At 47.3% G+C, this 12,209-nt stretch overlaps 11 non-coding genes across 11 annotated transcripts; all 11 read left to right on the forward strand.

The window, feature by feature from the left end:
- Positions 1 to 470: 470 nt before the first annotated feature.
- trnap-ugg (transfer RNA proline (anticodon UGG)) lies at positions 471 to 542 on the forward strand. The gene has a single exon. It is a non-coding gene; the product is annotated as a tRNA-Pro (tRNA).
- A 368-nt stretch (positions 543 to 910) lies between these two features.
- On the forward strand, positions 911 to 982 carry trnaq-cug (transfer RNA glutamine (anticodon CUG)). The gene has a single exon. It is a non-coding gene; the product is annotated as a tRNA-Gln (tRNA).
- A 452-nt stretch (positions 983 to 1,434) lies between these two features.
- trnap-cgg (transfer RNA proline (anticodon CGG)) lies at positions 1,435 to 1,506 on the forward strand. The gene has a single exon. It is a non-coding gene; the product is annotated as a tRNA-Pro (tRNA).
- Positions 1,507 to 1,678: 172 nt separating this feature from the next.
- Positions 1,679 to 1,751, forward strand: trnaf-gaa (transfer RNA phenylalanine (anticodon GAA)). Its single transcript has one exon. It is a non-coding gene; the product is annotated as a tRNA-Phe (tRNA).
- A 125-nt stretch (positions 1,752 to 1,876) lies between these two features.
- Positions 1,877 to 1,948, forward strand: trnaq-uug (transfer RNA glutamine (anticodon UUG)). The gene has a single exon. It is a non-coding gene; the product is annotated as a tRNA-Gln (tRNA).
- Positions 1,949 to 2,387: 439 nt separating this feature from the next.
- Positions 2,388 to 2,459, forward strand: trnap-agg (transfer RNA proline (anticodon AGG)). The gene has a single exon. It is a non-coding gene; the product is annotated as a tRNA-Pro (tRNA).
- Positions 2,460 to 2,548: 89 nt separating this feature from the next.
- Positions 2,549 to 2,620, forward strand: trnap-agg (transfer RNA proline (anticodon AGG)). Its single transcript has one exon. It is a non-coding gene; the product is annotated as a tRNA-Pro (tRNA).
- Positions 2,621 to 3,038: 418 nt separating this feature from the next.
- On the forward strand, positions 3,039 to 3,110 carry trnap-ugg (transfer RNA proline (anticodon UGG)). Its single transcript has one exon. It is a non-coding gene; the product is annotated as a tRNA-Pro (tRNA).
- Positions 3,111 to 3,478: 368 nt separating this feature from the next.
- trnaq-cug (transfer RNA glutamine (anticodon CUG)) lies at positions 3,479 to 3,550 on the forward strand. Its single transcript has one exon. It is a non-coding gene; the product is annotated as a tRNA-Gln (tRNA).
- Positions 3,551 to 4,002: 452 nt separating this feature from the next.
- On the forward strand, positions 4,003 to 4,074 carry trnap-agg (transfer RNA proline (anticodon AGG)). Its single transcript has one exon. It is a non-coding gene; the product is annotated as a tRNA-Pro (tRNA).
- A 1,331-nt stretch (positions 4,075 to 5,405) lies between these two features.
- On the forward strand, positions 5,406 to 5,477 carry trnaq-cug (transfer RNA glutamine (anticodon CUG)). Its single transcript has one exon. It is a non-coding gene; the product is annotated as a tRNA-Gln (tRNA).
- The last annotated feature ends 6,732 nt before the right edge of the window (positions 5,478 to 12,209 follow it).

The following is a 12,209-nucleotide window of genomic DNA, read 5'->3' on the forward strand; positions in this document are numbered from 1 at the left end:
GGGGTATGATTCTCGCTTAGGGTGCGAGAGGTCCCGGTTCAAATCCCGGACGAGCCCGCCTCTCTCTTTGGAGACTCTTTTCTTGAGCAGTATCCATCCATTCTGCCTTCCTTGGCCAATCGCACGCCGTCCAGTAAGACTAGCACTGTGTCTGGCGTTTTCAAGCCTGCTTCTCGCCGATCTTAGTTCCTCGCCTTCAATTTAAACTTGGTCGACTGCTTAACTCGGTGGCTTAGAGAGCTTGCGCTGAAAAGTGGTGTCATTTTTGAGATGGCTCAGATGGGCAGCGCTGCAGGGTAGCCGTCTGCGGTTCACTCAAGCCTCGTGTCCTTTGTCTAGACATTTTTCTTAACATTGGTTTGTTGATGGCTACCCAAGCCAGTGGAGATATGGCAGAGAGGAGTTTCTCGGAAATCTTCACGGCCCTGTGAGCCTTCTTTCTGCATTTGCTAGCTTTTGGAGCGTTCCGTGGCTCGTTGGTCTAGGGGTATGATTCTCGCTTTGGGTGCGAGAGGTCCCGGGTTCAAATCCCGGACGAGCCCACCTGCACCTTTGAAACCGCTGTCTTTGAGGAGTGGCCATTAACTCTGATTTATTTGGCTCATTTGCACAGCATTGTTAGGTACTTGTCTTTGAATGTTGACGTCTCGTCCTTCTACTTGGTCTCTCACCTACGACTTGCGTTGCGTTGAGCGGTTAGCTCAGTCAGTTAGAGATTGGCTCACCGAGGCCGAAATAGCTCAGTTGAGAGCGTTAGATTGAAGATCTAAAGATCCCGGTGTTTCGGCTGAGGGGAGCAGGGAGACCTTTTCGGACAGCATACTGATACTCGCGGGTCAGCTGCTTTTCTCAGTGCCTCCTTCTGAGTTCTACACTGCAAAAAGAAGGGAAGACGACCCTGTTTCTGCTTGGTTCCATGGTGTAACGGTTAGCACTCTGGACTCTGAATCCAGCGATCCGAGTTCAAATCTCGGTGGAACCTGCTGTCTTTTGACTGGCAGTGCTCGGCAAAGAGGATCCCACGTCACAACCTTCTCTTTGGCAGCGTGTCTAGAAAGGGTGTGCTACAATGGCCTCCTTTAACCGTGCCCCAATCGCACGCCACCGTCAAGTAAGACTAGCACTGTGTCTGAGCGTTTTCAAGCCTGCGTCTCGCCGATCTTAGTTCCTCGTCTTCAATTTAAACTTGGTCGACCACTTAACTCTGTGGTTTAGAGCGCTTGCGCTGAAAAGAGGTGTTGTTTTTGAGATGGCTCACATGGGCCGCGCAGAAGGGTAGCCGTCTGCGGTTCACTCAAGCCTTGACATTTTTCTCAACATTGGTTTGGGATGGCTACCCTAGCCAGTGGAGATTTGGCAGAAAGGAGTTTCTCGGAAATCTTTACGGCCCTGTGAGACTTCTTTCTACATTTACTAGCTAGGGGGGTGTTCAGTGGCTCGTTGGTCTAGGGGTATGATTCTCGCTTCGGGTGCGAGAGGTCCCGGGTTCAAATCCCGGACGAGCCCAACTGCAGCTTTGAGCAGCGGCAGTTCATTCTGGTTTCTTTGGCTCATTTGCACAGCATAGTTAGGTACTTGTCTTTCAATGTTGACGTCTCGTCCTTCTACTTAGTCTCTCACCTACGGCTTGCGTTGCGTTTAGTGGTTACCTCGGTGGGTTAGAGATTTTCCAAACCAGGCTGAAATAGCTCAGTTGAGAGAGCGTTAGACTGAAGATCTAAAGGTCCCTGGTTCTATCCCGGGTTTCGGCACAGGGGAGCGTGGAGACCTTTTTGGAAACCATACTGATACTCGCGGGTTGGCTGCGTTTCTCATAGCCTCCTTCTGAGTCATTTCTACACTGCAATCAGAAGGGAAGACGACCAAGCTGCAGCTTGGTTCCGTGGTGTAACGGTTAGCACTCTGGACTTTGAATCCAGTGATCCGAGTTCAAATCTCGGTGGAACCTGCTGGCTTTTGACTGGCAGTGCTCAGCAGAGAGGAGCCTTCTCTGTGGCAGCGTGTCTTCAAAGGGTGTGCTACAGTGGCCTCCTTTAACCGTGCCCCAATCGCACGCCGCCGTCCAGTAAGACTAGCACTGTGTCTGCGCATTTTGAAGCCTGCTTCTCGCCGATCTTAGTTCCTCGTCTGCACTTTAAACTCGGTCGATCACTTAACTCGGTGGCTTAGAGCGCTTGCGCTGAAAAGAGGTGTTTTTTTGAGATTCCTCAGATGGCCCGCGCTGCAGGGCAGCCGTCTGAGGTTCACTCAATCCTTGACATTTTTCTCAACATTGGTTTGGGATGGCTACCCTAGCCAGTGAAGATATGGCAGAAAGGAGTTTTTCGGAAATCTTTACGGCCCTGTGAGCCTTCTTTCTACATTTACTAGCTAATGGAGCATTCTGTGGCTCGTTGGTCTAGGGGTATGATTCTCGCTTAGGGTGCGAGAGGTCCCGTGTTCAAATCACGGACGAGCCCTTTTCAGCAACTATTTTTTTGAACGGACTCTGTAAATCGAGCGCGGTGAAATAAATGGTCTGGGGGGAATACAGGCCTTTTTGGGCTATGGCTCGTTGGTCTAGGGGTATGATTCTCGCTTAGGGTGCGAGAGGTCCCGGGTTCAAATCCCGGACGAGCCCGCCTCTCTCTTTGGAGACTCTTTTCTTGAGCAGTATCCATCCATTCTGCCTTCCCTTGGCCAATCGCACGCCGCCCTCAAGTAAAACTAGCAGTGTGTCTGCGCGTTTTCAAGCCTGCTTCTCGCCGATCTTAGTTCCTCGTCTTCAATTTAAACTTGGTCGACTGCTTAACTCGGTGGCTTAGAGAGCTTGCGCTGAAAAGTGGTGTCATTTTTGAGATGGCTCAGATGGGCAGCGCTGCAGGGTAGCCGTCTGCGGTTCACTCAAGCCTCGTGTCCTTTGTCTAGACATTTTTCTTAACATTGGTTTGTTGATGGCTACCCAAGCCAGTGGAGATATGGCAGAGAGGAGTTTCTCGGAAATCTTCACGGCCCTGTGAGCCTTCTTTCTGCATTTGCTAGCTTTTGGAGCGTTCCGTGGCTCGTTGGTCTAGGGGTATGATTCTCGCTTTGGGTGCGAGAGGTCCCGGGTTCAAATCCCGGACGAGCCCACCTGCACCTTTGAAACCGCTGTCTTTGAGGAGTGGCCATTAACTCTGATTTATTTGGCTCATTTGCACAGCATTGTTAGGTACTTGTCTTTGAATGTTGACGTCTCGTCCTTCTACTTGGTCTCTCACCTACGACTTGCGTTGCGTTGAGCGGTTAGCTCAGTCAGTTAGAGATTGGCTCACCGAGGCCGAAATAGCTCAGTTGAGAGCGTTAGATTGAAGATCTAAAGATCCCGGTGTTTCGGCTGAGGGGAGCAGGGAGACCTTTTCGGACAGCATACTGATACTCGCGGGTCAGCTGCTTTTCTCAGTGCCTCCTTCTGAGTTCTACACTGCAAAAAGAAGGGAAGACGACCCTGTTTCTGCTTGGTTCCATGGTGTAACGGTTAGCACTCTGGACTCTGAATCCAGCGATCCGAGTTCAAATCTCGGTGGAACCTGCTGTCTTTTGACTGGCAGTGCTCGGCAAAGAGGATCCCACGTCACAACCTTCTCTTTGGCAGCGTGTCTAGAAAGGGTGTGCTACAATGGCCTCCTTTAACCGTGCCCCAATCGCACGCCACCGTCAAGTAAGACTAGCACTGTGTCTGAGCGTTTTCAAGCCTGCGTCTCGCCGATCTTAGTTCCTCGTCTTCAATTTAAACTTGGTCGACCACTTAACTCTGTGGTTTAGAGCGCTTGCGCTGAAAAGAGGTGTTGTTTTTGAGATGGCTCACATGGGCCGCGCAGAAGGGTAGCCGTCTGCGGTTCACTCAAGCCTTGACATTTTTCTCAACATTGGTTTGGGATGGCTACCCTAGCCAGTGGAGATTTGGCAGAAAGGAGTTTCTCGGAAATCTTTACGGCCCTGTGAGACTTCTTTCTACATTTACTAGCTAGGGGGGTGTTCAGTGGCTCGTTGGTCTAGGGGTATGATTCTCGCTTAGGGTGCGAGAGGTCCCGGGTTCAAATCCCGGAGGAGCCTGCCTCTCTCTTTGGAGACTCTTTTCTTGAGCAGTATCCTTCCATTCTGCTTTCCCTTGGCCAATCGCACGCCGCCCTCAAGTAAAACTAGCAGTGTGTCTGCGCGTTTTCAAGCCTGCTTCTCGCCGATCTTAGTTCCTCGTCTTCAATTTAAACTTGGTCGACTGCTTAACTCGGTAGCTTAGAGAGCTTGCGCTGAAAAGTGGTGTCATTTTTGAGATGGCTCAGATGGGCAGCGCTGCAGGGTAGCCGCTCATGGTTCACTCAAGCCTCGTGTCCTTTGTCTAGACATTTTTCTTAACATTGGTTTGTTGATGGCTACCCAAGCCAGTGGAGATATGGCAGAGAGGAGTTTCTCTGAAATCTTCACGGCCGTGTGAGCCTTCTTTCTGCATTTGCTAGCTTTTGAGCGTTCCGTGGCTCGTTGGTCTAGGGGTATGATTCTCGCTGGTGCGAGAGGTCCCGGTTCAAATCCCGGAGGAGCCTGCCTCTCTTTGGAGACTCTTTTCTTGAGCAGTATCCTTCCATTCTGCTTTCCCTTGGCCAATCGCACGCCGCCCTCAAGTAAAACTAGCAGTGTGTCTGCGCGTTTTCAAGCCTGCTTCTCGCCGATCTTAGTTCCTCGCCTTCAATTTAAACTTGGTCGACTGCTTAACTCGGTAGCTTAGAGAGCTTGCGCTGAAAAGTGGTGTCATTTTTGAGATGGCTCAGATGGGCAGCGCTGCAGGGTAGCCGTCTGCGGTTCACTCAAGCCTCGTGTCCTTTGTCTAGACATTTTTCTTAACATTGGTTTGTTGATGGCTACCCAAGCCAGTGGAGATATGGCAGAGAGGAGTTTCTCTGAAATCTTCACGGCCGTGTGAGCCTTCTTTCTGCATTTGCTAGCTTTTGAGCGCCCGTGGCTCGTTGGTCTAGGGGTATGATTCTCGCTTGGTGCGAGAGGTCCCGGTTCAAATCCCGGACGAGCCCACCTGCACCTTTGAAACCGCTGTCTTTGAGGAGTGGCCATTAACTCTGATTTAATTGGCTCATTTGCACAGCATTGTTAGGTACTTGTCTTTGAATGTTGACGTCTCGTCCTTCTACTTTGTCTCTCACCTACGACTTGCGTTGAGCGATTAGCTCAGTCAGTTAGAGATTGGCTCACCAAGGCCGAAATAGCTCAGTTGAGAGCGTTAGATTGAAGATCTAAAGATCCCGGTGTTTCGGCTGAGGGGAGCAGGGAGACCTTTTTGGACAGCATACTGATACTCGCGGGTCAGCTGCTATTCTCAGTGCCTCCTTCTGAGTTCTACACTGCAAAAAGAAGGGAAGACGACCCTGTTTCTGCTTGGTTCCATGGTGTAACGGTTAGCACTTTGGTCTCTGAATCCAGCGATCCGAGTTCAAATCTTGGTGGAACCTGCTGTCTTTTGACTGGCAGTGCTCGGCAAAGAGGATCCCACGTCACAACCTTCTCTTTGGCAGCGTGTCTAGAAAGGGTGTGCTACAATGGCCTCCTTTAACCGTGCCCCAATCGCACGCCACCGTCAAGTAAGACTAGCACTGTGTCTGAGTGTTTTCAAGCCTGCGTCTCACCGATCTTAGTTCCTCGTCTTCAATTTAAACTTGGTCGACCACTTAACTCTGTGGTTTATAGCGCTTGCGCTGAAAAGAGGTGTTTTTTTGAGATTCCTCAGATGGCCCGCGCTGCAGGGCAGCCGTCTGAGGTTCACTCAATCCTTGACATTTTTCTCAACATTGGTATGGGATGGCAGAAAGGAGTTTCTAGGAAATCTTTCTACATTTACTAGCTAGCAGAGCGTTCAGTGGCTCGTTGGTCTAGGGATATGATTCTTGCTTAGGGTGCGAGAGGTCCCGGGTTCAAATCCTGGACGAGCCCTTTTCAGCGACTATTTTTTTGAACAGACTCCGTAAATCGAGCGCGGTGAAATAAATGGTCTGGGGGGAATACATGCTCACTTGGGCTATGGCTCGTTGGTCTAGGGATATGATTCTGGCTTTGGTTGTGAGAGGTACCGGGTTCAAATCCCGGACGAGCGCCCCTGCACCTTTGAAACCACTGTCTTTGAGGAGTGGCCATTAATTCTGATTTATTTGGCTCATTTGCACAGCATTGTTAGGTACTTGTCTTTCAATGTTGACGTCTCGTCCTTCCACTTGGTCTCTCACCTACGGCTTGCGTTGCGTTTAGTGGTTACCTCGGTCGGTTAGAGATTTTCTAAACCAGGCAGAAATAGCTCAGTTGGGAGAGCGTTAGACTGAATATCTGTTAGATTTCAGTAGAAACACTCTCTGCCCTTTTGCACAAATGATGTGCTGATGTATGCTGAGTTTGCTGTTTGCTGTTTGGATATGATCTAAACTTTGGTCTGATTGCCAAAGAGACAGAATTCCATATTTAGATGATTTAGATGTCTGAACATGATGTGACCTTGTGATATGGTGTAACTTCTCGTTTCGAATATATACTCCCTGATGGCTTAATAAACGCTGAGCTTTGGTTGAAAGGGACACTTGTGTCTTGTCTTTAATCACTGACTCCCGGGTACCCGAAAGGTTTCTCTTCTTTGTGCATTCGAACAACCCTGACCGCAGATCTCGGTCTTGTTAAGAGTTATATTCTAACAATATCTAAAGGTCCCTGGTTCAATCCCGGGTTTCGGCACAGGGGAGCGTGGAGACCGTTTTGGAAACCATACTGATACTCACGGGTTGGCTGCGTTTCTCAGAGCCTCCTTCTGAGTCATTTCTACACTGCAATCAGAAGGGAAGATGACAAAGCTGCTGCTTGGTTCCATGGTGTAATGGTTAGCACTCTGGACTTTGAATCCAGCGATCTGAGTTCATATCTCGGTAGAACCTGTTGGCTTTTGACTGGCAGCATGTCTTGAAAGGGTGTGCTACAGTAGCCTCCTTTAACCATGCCTCAATAGCACTCCACCGTCCAGTAAGACTTGCACTGTGTCGCTTCATGTGCGGGAGGTCCAGGTTTCAAATCCCGGACGAGCCCACCTGCAGCTTTTAGGAGCGGCAGTTAATTCTGGGTTCTTTGGCTCATTTGCACAGCATTGTTAGGTACTTGTCTTTCAATGTGGTTACCTCCGTCGGTTAGAGATTTGCTCAGTTGGGAGAGCGTTAGACTGAAGATTTAAAGGTCTCTGGTTCATTCCTGGGTTTTGGCACAGGGGAACATGGAGACCTTTTTGGACACCATACTGATACTCGCGGGTTGGCTGCTTTTCCCTCCGTCTGAGTCACTTCTACACTGCAAACAGAAGGGAAGATGACCCTGCTGCTGCTTGGTTTCATGGTGTAATGGTTTTCACTCTGGACTCTGAATCCAGGTATCCGAGTTCAAATCTCAGAGGAATCTGCCTTTTCTGTGGCAGCGTGTCTTGAAAGGGAGTGCTACAGTGGCCTCCTTTAACTGTGCCGCTGTGATGAATCTGACATGGTGAGGCTTCCCAAAGAATCTACAACACACATTAAACTGAACAGGAACAAAATTGAGCAGACCTTCTGTTGGGAAGCATTACAGACCTAAGACAGTTTCTCTTCAGCGAAAACAGCATGATGTGTGTGGCAGTGCCACAATGTAGCCTTCTGCCGTTTAATTCAGCTCATGTATTTTGTTCTTGATGTTTTTATCAACATTATACTGTGAAGGAAGGCCATGCTAGCACAGGTATGGCAAAGCCCTGTGGCATGAGCCCTCTTTTTGCAATTGCCAGCTGCAGAGGCAGAATGTCTCAGCGACTGAAGTATTGAGCGCAGTGAAATATGTGGCCAGGCTGCCGCTATTGGGAAGGGCCTACAGGAGCATTGGTCTAGGGGTATGATTCTCACTTAGGGTGCGAGAGGTCCCGGGTTCAAATCGTGGACAAACCCACTTCGGAGACTCTTTTTTTTTTAAGTCTCCGTAAATCGAGCGCAGTGAAATAAATGGTCGGGAGGACTCTAAGATCGTGCACCCTATGGCTCGTTGGTCTAGGGGTATGATTCTTGCTTAGGGTGCGAAAGGTTCTGTATTCAAATCCCGGACGAACCAGCCTCTGGCTTTGGAGCCTCTTTTCTTGAGCAGTATCCATCCATGCTGCCTTCTCTGAGTGGTTGCGTTGAGTGGTTAACTCAGTTGATTAGAGCTTGGCATGCCGAAGGCTGAAATAGCTCAGTTGGGAAAGCATAATACTAGATACTCTAAAGGTCTCAGCATTGTCGTCGATCAATTCCATGCTGTAACAGTTAACTGGTGGACAGTAAGTATTCTTACTTAGTTACTGTACTTCAGTACAGAGATGGGCACACGTACATCAAGAAGTTTTTAGTTACAAATTAGAAATACTTGCTCATCAAATGTATTTAATTTAAAACACAAAATACTGGTGTGAGTAATGTATTTAATTAAGATACAATTCATTTGTAATTTGAAAATAGAAAAATAAAAACAATATTTACAAGCAATCATTTGAAGTGCAACAGATTGTAGAGTTCGTGAGTCACCCCCAAGCATATTCTATAAATAGCCTGAATTAGGGCTGAGTGATAAACAATATCATATCAAGATCGCAATAAAATTTATGTTGCTGATGATAAGCTCTGTAAATTTTAATGCTATATGGATCTAACAGTGTATCACAAAGCAGAAATAAATGTGACAACAGTCAATTTATGCTGCAACTATGTTTTAAAGGGCACCTTTTGTGCAAAATTCACTTTTACATGTTGTTTGAACATAAATGTGTGTTGGCAGTGTGTGTACACAACCACCCTATATTGATCAAAATCAACCCGCTCCTTTTTTTAATCCCTATAAATCATAAGCACTGTCTCAGAACAAGTCGTTTGCAGAATCTGTAAAATGTGACGTCACATTTTACAAGCCCCGCCCATGATTGTTGACGGACACTTCCGTATTAGCAGAGACCTCATCCTGAGTGAGCCGCACACAATCCGCTGTGTTTATCTTCACGCTAGAGCATTAAAAGCATTCAAGTAAAAAATGTCTTCAAGTTCAAGTTCAAGTTGAGCTTTATTGTCATTCTGCTACATGTGTGGACATATAGTGGAACAAAAATGTCGTGTCTCGCAGGACCACGGTGCTACATACTAGTTAGACATGAGATACACATACAGCAATGCAAATATAGGAAAAAAAACAAAAAAACACAATAGGGCTATACAACAGTTTAACCATCTGACTATACATATACTATAAATACTATAACTACTATACCTAGTTGACTACACATACACAAACTGAGACTGTACAAGAACTTTACATAAATACTGTACATGAAATAGTGCTAAAGAGATGTTTGTACATGAAATTGTGCAGGAAATATATATATTTTTACATTAAATTGTTCAGAAGAGAGATTTTGTGGGAAGCAGTGCATAGTGCAAAAGAGTTAGTAGTGCAATGCTCCAGTAAACATTATTTTGTAGTGCAATATTCAAGTAAACATATATTATCTTATTGAGTCTTTGTTGCAGGGAGTGTTTATAGAAAGTGTCTAGTGTGCTTATAGTGGGATGAGTGCGTTACTACAGGTGGTTTGTATAGCCCACTCACCTGTGTGTAGCACACCCAGAATTGCACTTAGGAGAAATTTGTCAATAGTTATTTATAGTTGGGGGGCTGTGGTGTTCATGGTTTCAGAGCGGGGACAGGGAGATTGGAGTTAAGAGCTCTCACAGCCTGGGGAAAGAAGCTGTTGAGCAATCTGACAGAACGAGCTTTGATACTCCGGTACCTTTTTCCTGATGGCAGGAGCTGGAAGAGGTTGTGGGAGGGTGGGTGGGGTCCTTCACGATGCTGGAGGCCTTGCTGGAGCATCGTGCAAGGAAAATGTCCAGGATGGAGGGAAGAGGGGCACCGATGATCTTTGCGGCAGTGTTCACTGTCCGTTGTAGGGTCTTGCGGTCAGCAGCACTGCAGTTCCCATACCAGACAGTGATGCAGCTGGTCAGCACACTCTCAATGGTGCCCCTGTAAAAGGTGGTGAGGATGGGTGGAGGGAGACTTGCCCTTTTCAGCCGACGGATAAAGTAGAGGCGCTGTTGTCCCTTCTTGTTGATTGACGTGACGTTGGTGGTCCAGGTGAGATCCTTTGTGATGTGCACCCCCAGGAATTTAGTGCTACTGACTCTCTCCACAGTTGAGCCGTCGATGGTCAGTGGGGGTGGTCAACAGAGTTTCTCCCAAGTCCATCACAACCTCTTTTGTCTTACCCACATTGAGGGACAGGTTGTTAGCACCACACCATTCAGCCAGCTGTGCCACTTCCTCTCTGTAGTGCGTTTCATCGTTGTTGCTGATGAGGCCTACCACAGTTGTGTCATCAGCAAACTTGATGATGTGGTTGAGCTGGACTTGGCAGTGCAGTCGTGGGTCAGCAGCGTGAAGAGCAGCGGGCTGAGCACACAGCCTTGTGGGGCCCCTGTGCTCAGTGTGGTAGTGCTCGAGGTGTTGCGGCCGATACGGACTGACTGAGGTCTTGCAGTTAAAAAGTCCAGGATCCAATTACAGAGGGAGGTGTTAATGCCCAGCAGGTTTAGTTTGTGGATGAGCTGTTGTGGGATTATTGTATTGAATGCTGAGCTGAAGTCGATGAACAGCATTCTTACATAGGAGTTTTTCTGTTCCAGGTGAGTAAGAGCTAGGTGGAGAGTGGTGGATATTGCATCGTCCGTGGAACGGTTTGAACGATATGCAAACTGGAATGGGTCCAGCGTGCTTGGGAGACTGGACTTGATGTGATGCATGACTAACCTCTCAAAGCACTTCATCATGATTGGGGTCAGTGCTATGGGACGATAGTCATTCAGACAGGACACATGTGACTTCTTTGGTACTGGGATTATGGAGGTGGATTTGAGACACGTGGGGATGACTGCCTGGCTCAGCGAGATGTTGAAGATGTCTGTTAAGACATTCGTCAGCTGTGCAGCACAGTCTCTCAGTACACGTCCAGTTATGTTGTCAGGGCCCGCAGCCTTTCGTGGGTTAATCCTGGATAGGGTCTTCCTTACATCGGCTGGGGAGAGACAGAGTACCTGGTCGTTTGGAGATGTGGGTAGTTTCTGTGCAGGTGTGTCGTTCTGTATCTCAAATCGTGAGTAGAAGTGGTTGAGTGCCTCTGGTAGGGATGTGTCATCGTCACTGGCCTGTGGCGGGGCCTTGTAGTCAGTGATGGTCTGAATGGCTTGCCACAGGGTCCGAGTGTCTTTACTGTCGCTGAAGTTGTTGTTGATTTTTTTAGCATACTGATGTTTTGCCTTCTTGATGCCATGAGACAGATTGGCTCTTGCTGTTTTGAGGGCTGCTTTATCTCCTGATCTGAATGCTTCATCTCTGGTCTTTAGCAGCCCACGAACCTCTGCTGTCATCCATGGCTTCTGGTTGGCACGTGTGGTGATGGTCTTGGTGACCGTCACATCATCTATGCACTTTTTGATGTAAGCAGTCACAGTTTCAGTGTACTCCTGTAGGTCTGTGTGGTTGTTGTAGGTGGCCGCCTCTTTAAACATGTTCCAGTCTGTGTCCTGGAAGCAGTCCTGCAGTGCGGAGGTAGCATTTTCTGGCCATACCGTGATTTGCTTCTTATTAAAGCTATAGAAGTAATTCAGTCCAGAGCAGTGAGTGATTTTCTGCTTTTATTTTATTGTTTGGGTCATATAGACTAATTTGGAGTAGATGTCACAGTTATGTCACTTGCAGCTGTGTGTGCATTGTGGTGGCAGAAAAACACTGGTAACAAGTGTTAAGAGAAAGAGAAATGAGAAGAGAAGTGATAAGAGAAAAATTGTGCCTTTGGATGTCAGAATCAGAATGCAAATCATTTTTATAGTATATTGTCATCAAAGATGCTATTTGAAGCTAATTGCAGATGTTTAAACGGACAGACTATGGATGAAAAGTGCTATGATTACTTTTAAAGCATAAATTTGATTTAAACAATAGGTATACATAATTTTAACATATTCAGTTCATAGGGGACATATTGTATTAAGCCTACAGTTACAGTATTAAATACTACTAACAGTAGTATAGTTGTAACAGACTTTTTCTCGAAAATGCAAGTTTTTATCTCTCAGTTTGGACTTTATAACTTGATTTAACTCAACAATAGT

Source organism: Onychostoma macrolepis, chromosome 11 (genome assembly GCF_012432095.1).
Source record: "Onychostoma macrolepis isolate SWU-2019 chromosome 11, ASM1243209v1, whole genome shotgun sequence".
Taxonomy (NCBI): Eukaryota; Metazoa; Chordata; class Actinopteri; order Cypriniformes; family Cyprinidae; genus Onychostoma; species Onychostoma macrolepis.